This window comes from Carlito syrichta, unplaced genomic scaffold (assembly GCF_000164805.1).
Source record: "Carlito syrichta isolate Samal-C Ts95f unplaced genomic scaffold, Tarsius_syrichta-2.0.1 Scaffold247153, whole genome shotgun sequence".
Classification (NCBI taxonomy): domain Eukaryota; kingdom Metazoa; phylum Chordata; class Mammalia; order Primates; family Tarsiidae; genus Carlito; species Carlito syrichta.
In genome coordinates this window covers 143,010-150,894 of record NW_007191249.1, presented here as the reverse complement: position 1 = coordinate 150,894, position 7,885 = coordinate 143,010, and the positions used below count along the sequence as shown (strand labels likewise).

Here is a 7,885-nt window from a genome sequence, read left to right as displayed (position 1 = left end):
CCAACTCAAAAAAAAAAAAAAAAAGAGCTTATTACATTACTTGTTCTGCCTATGGTGTTTTAATAGCAATACTAGCAATAGATATTACAATAGTCTGATTTTACAAGATTCTGTAAGGCCTAGGCACATATTATCAGCATTTCTTCATATTTTTGTGGTACTCCATACTTCCAAGGGGCCATATTCTCATTCTTTTCCACCCCTCTACAGATCCCTTCTGTGTGCCAAGTTTTCCCTGACTGCAGACGGAGACCTAACAATGGCCAAGGCCAAGGGGGACAGGCAGAAAGGAGAGGGTGGCCTCAAGTGACTTACAAGCATTAATTAGGTAACATGCTCTTGGGGAGGCATGCTCATAGTTTGACCTCATTTTCTTCAAACCAGATCAAAAGCAAGAGTAGAATGCATTCCTCAAGCATTATCCTGATTATGTTAATATATCGAAAGTGAAACTAGTAAAATTTCCCTTTGAATTAAAATTTCTGCTTTGCCCCCTACTTACATGCCTCAAACAAATGCCATCTAAAAAGAAAATCTGCTGTTCTCTTACATCAAAAGTTGACAGTTTCTTATGCAGATACTATTTTTACTATTTTCTTTAATATTATTATTCTGGTAGTTTATTTGATTACTAAAATATTTTGTAGTCACTGTAATAATAATTTATAGTTATTATTTACTGACTTTCAAATAGCATATGTGAGTAGAACTGTCCCTCCTTGGGTAGAAAACTTGAGCATCAAAATGTCAGAGTCAAGTTCAAACTGGAGAGGACTTTTGCCACTGGCTTTTAACCTCCTAATTAGAAGTGCATCTAAACTGTTTAAGAAAAAGAAATTACAAACTTAATGCTTAAATGCAAAATTTTAGTTTCTTATGCTTTCTTTGCTGTGTGTTCTATTATGAATACTTTTATTTCTCTTAATACTTGTTGTGTTGCATGTAAATTAAGGCAAAACTGACCCCTGCCAAAGTACCAACTAGTGTGAGTGATTTACACTTTTTCTCTTCAGGATAATATATGGACGCTTATTATAACATGAGCAATATGATTTTTCCTATTTTTCAAAATAGGAAAAATCAATCTTCTTAATAACTACCTTTTAGCAATACATAAGAAAACAAAAGTATCTTTAGGTACACAGATTTCTTCTCTTAAAAGTAAAAAATGTTTCATGATTTTTTTTTTTTTTGAGTTAGGGTTTCACTCTGTCTCCCAGGTTGGAGTGTAGTGGCACACTCACGGCCACCCCAGCATCGATCTGCTGGGCTCCAGCGATCCTTCCGCCTCAGTCTTCCAAGGAGTCTGGACTACAGGTCATGAATTTTTAAAACATAAACTTCATGTTTACTTAAAAATATTCCAAAGTGTTCATTACTCTACCAATTCTTTTTAAAAATTTGTACTTCAATGTATGCAAGGGTTTTCATTAAGCTCAGTCTGATTCATTTATTTTTCTGACCTGTTTCCGTATTTGTTATTTCAAAAATATTCTGCTAGTAAACATCTGCTATTTTGCAGACCCATTATAATGTAAACAGATGTGAGCTTTTATTTAGATTATATATCAGGAAACAAGCAGCTGGGCTTTATTATAGAAGCCACTTAGTATTATCTTTGAACAGACAATTCTTTATTCTTTGACTATTGGAAAACACAAGTTTCTAAAATTGAGCTGATGTCAACTATACTAAAAGCTTAATTTTAAACATGTAATCTGAACACCCACTGTGCCATCTGACCAGTACCTCATCAGAGAGATGCAGAACTCATTGACTCTCTCAACCTGACAGTTTAGAAAAGTAGAAATAATGTATCTAGAGCTCACTTGCTATCACAAAACATGAGCAAATATTGCTCCACGTCTTGTAAATTTTTCTACTATTTCTTTACTATGCTCTGCACATGGTCATGGGTTCCCTTGAGCTCTCTATCCTACCCTTCACCAGTAGGCAGATATCATCTTTTTTCCTCTCAAAACAGGCCTACCAAAAACACACTCTTTCTGTTTCACAAATCAACTGGAATAATGGGGAGAGGAGGAGAAAGGGGTGCAGTCAGCAAGATGAAACCATGTCAGGTACTCCAGTTGTCAAAACAGTTGAAAATCAGTGCTATTTTTAGAAGGTTCTTATTTTTGGTAAATAGAAAAGCAGTATCACTTTATTTTTCTGAGCATAAATAACAACCACTAACTCTGCAATTAAATTGTAACTACTGACCATGTAAGTATATGCAAGCTGCAATACCATGTAATCACGGGGTAACTATCTCGTTATTTCTGTCTTTGAAGCTAAAGGCTTGTCATAAGATCTAAGAGCTGCATGTTACATGGTAATTTGTTTTTTGTTTTTAAATACTCAGGAACTTCAATAACAGGTTCTCAATGCATTCACTTATTTATACTGTACAACTATTCTAGCTCCCAATTTGCATAAGAGGAAATATAATTCCCCTATGTTGAACATATAGTGAGATGATACCTGTTCTTCACGGAGAACATCCTATAAAATTGCTCATTAGTAGTACACTGACATATTGAAATAGTTTGAAACATGAGATGGATTCATTTCCAACCACTCTGCTTACTTCAAGGCAAATAAGAAAGCTATGATGCTGCCAGGAGAGGGAAAGGCCAATACTTTCATTCTTATCTCAGGCTACCAGCTGCTCCACACCACTTCCTCCTTCTCATCCTGCTCACTGCTCCCACTACTGTTTGAAGTGTGTCAGGTTTGGAAAACTCTATATGAATGCTCTTGCGAAAAGAAAAACTATCTGAGATGGGCCTCTAAAGGAGAGATGAAATGGCCTTAGAGAAAGTGCAAAGTCCTTTAAGAGAGCTTCTTATTAGCTGCTCCTCTGTTGTGGCAACATTTATTAACTCAAGGCATAAATGGAGTCACGGGAACCTTCAATGCCAGGGAGGTGACAAGAGTGACTCTGTAGAGTAAAACTCCGTTCTGTTTTGCTCAGTACTCTATAGAGATTAGGATAACCAAGAAAGTGAAAAGTCATACACTTAAATCTAGAGGAAAGAGTAAAATGGAAAAGCTAATGAAACTGGGCATGGCTGTTGAATTTTTTAAAAAAATTTTTAAGATCCCCATGCTTTAAAAAATATATTATAAGTATTTCACCCTATCCTGAAATCAACTTCAAAGTATTTTGAATATTGTGGTCTGTGCATAATCAATGAGATTTAAGAGGAAGGAAAATTAATAAAGCCTGAGGATGAATAATTTTACTTGATTCAGTGTTTAGTTGCGTTAGGAATCATTAGGCTTTAATTCACTAGAAATTTGGGATTTCAAAACATGGGCTAAACGAAAATAGGTAAGCTATAAACGATCAGATGGGTCTTAAAGTATACTCATAAGAACATGCTAGGAGAAGAAAAAAATAAGCATAAAGAATAAAGCTGCTTAATAAAAAGAATTTATCAAACACAGATGGAAATATGTAACAAGGAAAAAAATGCAAGGATACCCATAACTGGTCCCTTTGGAAAAATACAAAGTTGGAGCATTTTGGCATTGTTATCTCTTTGAGTTTTCATTGTATCCCATTATATTCCAATTTATATAGCACTGTAGTATTGCAGCTCAAATTAAGTTATTTTTACTTTTAAGCAGAAGGAGAGTTCTGATGTCTATTTCAGGTTTTGAAAAACAGTGTTTTTCCTAAGTATAAATTCAATATTTAAAAAATATTATCCTAACAGCCTTCGTGTGTTAGTAATGCCAAGCTCATGTTTCTAATTAGCCAGAAAGCAGGTAGGCAGTAAAACATATTTGTGTAAAAAGGAGGGATAGTAAACTTAACTTCACACCTCATAAAAAGCTTTGTAGTCATCCCAGTGGTGGCTCTCAGCATCCTGTAAAATGCTTGTAGCACAAACTCTGACGCAGTAGTCCGTAACCTGAAACTGTAGAGTGTTGATGAATTCCTGATACTGTTGGACAGGCACCAGGAATATGGGTCTGTTCAGAGAGAATGATCAAAGAGATAGAGATTTAAGGCCTGTGCAGTAGGAGGTAACAATCTCCAGTACTACAAATGGTTTTGATTATTAGATATCAATCATTCATTTCCTCTTAATGCCGAAGCCTGCATCCACATTCACTTTCTAAAAAGAAAAAAAAAAAAAAAAAGCTGGTCTTTGTTTCACAAGTCCTTTGAAAATGTACATCTGCTGTTCTACAAATATGCACTTCAACTTGAGACAAACTGCATTGTCAATACATCATTCAAAAATAAAAGTATTCTTTGTAAGCCTATTATTAGAGATCAGTGCATTATTTAGGCATTAGGTTATCGTTATTATGGAGAACAACATGCACTTGTCAGAACCAACTTGTATAAAGCTATCAGATGTCCCACAAACACACTCTTTTTACTTAAAAAAATTGTAATTCTGTAGATGTCAATTATCTCATAAACTGTTTTAAAATATTCTACAGAAATAAAATGATTTCTGGCACATTCTGTTTATAAATTCAAGTATGAGTCACAACATCTGACTACTTATGAGAATTAAAGAAATATCATAGCTCTATCCTACATCAAGTCAAATGAATTTTACTTTTATCTTTAGCTATCTATATTACTCTGCTTTATTTCATAACTAAAGGACTGAAAAGGCTGATGAAAGAATCTAGAATAGATTCTTGGGGTCACACTGGACTGCTAAGTTCACATGTTCCCTTTTCAAGGAGCCATGTTATGTATGGAGGGTACCCGGGCAACCAGAAAGACCATGTGATAATTAATACCTGTGGTAATGTTTATCTCTATACAGAAAACATATTGTTTTTTTAGATTCCAAATACATGAAAATTAAGACACCAGATGCTTTCTCTTCAAATATTATGGAAAGTATATTACTAAATGGATGTCTTGAAATATGTTTACATTGGTCGTTAGAATAGATCAAAATGAATTTATTCTCTATGTCAGCTTCTAGCAGCCTGTTGACTTATAAACAAAAGAGAGAAGTGAATATTTCACAAATGTGCATACATGGGACAAAAACAAGTTGATTTTTCCATTTCAGTGTGGTCAGTATGTTGTGCCTTCCAAAATGGAAGGCTACATATAGTCATGTCATAGCAACATGCAGAAATCAGTTGATCTGGATCAGGATGTGGGAAACGCATGGGTCTTCTGAGTATGCCTTTAGAGAAAGCACCTTTCTTACTATCTATAGATGTATCTTGTTCAATATATCCCATACATAACCTTTTTGACATTTTCTAGTTAAGACAAATGAAAATAATTTATCATGTGAGTTAGCATATTCTCTTTCTCAAATCTTATCACTAAAAATTCCACTCCTGTGATATATCCAAAGATTACAAGTTTCATTATGCACGGCCATCAACTTCATTTAAATGGCACTCACTTTTTAGCCGTTTCTTTCATCAAATTATCATATTGCATGAAATGCTGGAAGACGTACACCGCTGTGGAGATGAGCGCGTACAAGTTTTTCTGGGGTGCCTTGGAAGGAACCTCCTTGGCTCGCTCTTGCAGTCTCTCCAGGACAGCTGTTGCCACTTTACAGCAGGCCTCCACCAAGTTTGCTCTAATTTCCTGAAAAGAATCATCTCTGCATGCCAGAGCCAGTGGAAGCATTGTGTCAAGTTTTTCCATGAGGTCAGAACAAAACTAAGGAGAAATAAATGTGGCACTGAGTTATTTGTACTCTGACAGCACCAAGTAATTTATGTATAGTGGAGCCAAATTCCTAAATAATGAATTTGGCACCAAACATAAATATAATGACACAGCTTTGTAATAATCGATTTTTCAGTTGTAGAAAGTTAAATGTTTTATGTCAAACAAGGAAATACCAAAATGATACTTCGCTATATATAACCTTCAACCCTTATGCTTAGCAGACAGACATTATGAAAAACTCATGAGCCAGCTTTACCTGACATTACCTTTATCTGTAGTTAATAAAACTCAGAAAATATGAATCCTTGATATTAATGTTTGCATTATTTTTTAACTTATTCTAATTTTCTTCTGCTAAATTTCCATAAAAGGTTTTTCTTAATTAATCATCATATATAAATGTCAATTTAATTTAAATAATCTAGACGAATCAGAAACAATCACATGTAGCATATTCTTATTGGTATGTGTCAGCAACTATCAGAAGTGATGTGTCTAGCATTTCACTATTCATTATGCATCTACTCATTCTTAATGGCAGACAGAGATGTGGTGGGTGGGAATGTGAAGCCTATCTCTATGTCAGAGCAGTCAACAGAGTTCCCTAGGGAATGTTCTGGAGCTTAGGGTGACAGTAGCAGAATAGAAGGTCCTTTTCAAAACCTATTTTTAAAACATACCATATCATAGATTGCTGAACTTATTGTGGACTCAGTGCTGAGGAACTGTGTTTACCTCCTATTTTCCTCAGTATATTCCGTAACCTTCAAAACACACGTAAAGATGTAAGACTGATGCTAATGAAATGGAAAGTTCTATAAGGTATAAAGAGTTTTTAAATTGCTCAAACCAAGAAAAAACTTTACCTCCTTCAACTTCCTAAGTTTCTTCTAAAGTTATTAAAAAAACATAACCAAAACAGGCAGTTTTCCCAGTTCCTCTTGAAATCACAGAAGTACCTTTTTGGTTGCCTCAGATTCATGGAGCAACAATCTAGCAATAGGGATAAGTCCTTTTGGTAACAGAGAAGAAAACTGGTACTGGTCAAGTACCAAGTATGTGCCAAGAGACACCACCATTTAATCTATGGGTTCATTTTGCAATGCCTTATATTAAAACAAATCCCATCATACCAGTCAGTAGTTTGAAAGGATTTCATTTGATACTTGCCTTTGCAATTTTCTTTGGTTGTTCCTCTTCAGGAAACAGATGACTGTCTTCCCAAACTTGCTGGACATTTACAAGGTTCACAGCATAGCTCACAGTTAAAGACCTTTCATTCTGTTCCTGTTGGAGAATTTTTGTGGAAAAATCTTCAATTGCAGTTGTGACACAATGTGCCACGGGAAGAGATACTTCTTTAAATGCACTTCTCCAGTCAAAATCTAGTAAAGTAGCCTAAAATATAAATTTATATAGAGTCATCTTACTCTTAACTTAGCAACAAATGTTTCTATTGTTATAGATATAAAATCATTACTTTCCTTCAACATGTTGAATAAAGGTATTCTTTGGTATACTGTAAAAGCCATTCCTACAACCTGAAAAATATTACCTAGTGAATGAAGCAATATGCAAAAACATGTGCATTCTTTACACACAGTAATATACTGACATTTGATTTTAATTCATTGGTGAATTTAATCAAAAACTTTTTCAAAATTTAATCTTTTAAATATAGTCCAATAAAGCCATCTTTACGAGAGCAGAAAGCTCCACTTACTACTTATCACATAAAGCAACCTTCAAATTCAATATATTTAATAAAGTCTAAATTAGATTTTTATAGTCTTTTTTATGGTTTATTGTTAACAAGTACTGCAACAAAAGACAGCATTTAATATTTGATCTTTTATTCTTTTTCACTCTTAGACAAGCCAAAAAATAGCAATAAGAAATAAATTTCTCAGGGAAAACACACCATAGCACCTTTCTAGATCTTTACTTGCTTAGGCTTTTATCTAGTCTTTCCACCCACAAAGTGGTAAGCAGTGCTACTTTTGCTCCAGGAATGAAGAATTTAGAGGATCTGTATGATTTGGAGGGGTGGGGGTACAGAGGCAGGCAGACGGGCTTGGGATGGAGACTGATGGTCGCCTTTTTTTTTTTCTTTTTGTCTATGGTTCATATGGCAATATATTTATGAATATATATTTATCCCAAGTAACCCAATGGTCCCTAAAGAATGAAAAGTCATTATGG

The 7,885-nt window shown here is 34.6% G+C and overlaps 1 long non-coding RNA gene across 1 annotated transcript; it reads left to right on the top strand.

The window, feature by feature from the left end:
- The first annotated feature begins 208 nt into the window (after nucleotides 1-208).
- Nucleotides 209-7,257, top strand: LOC110595072. Its single transcript, XR_002481591.1, has 2 exons — nucleotides 209-328; nucleotides 6,886-7,257. It is a non-coding gene; the product is annotated as an uncharacterized LOC110595072 (long non-coding RNA).
- Nucleotides 7,258-7,885: the final 628 nt, after the last annotated feature.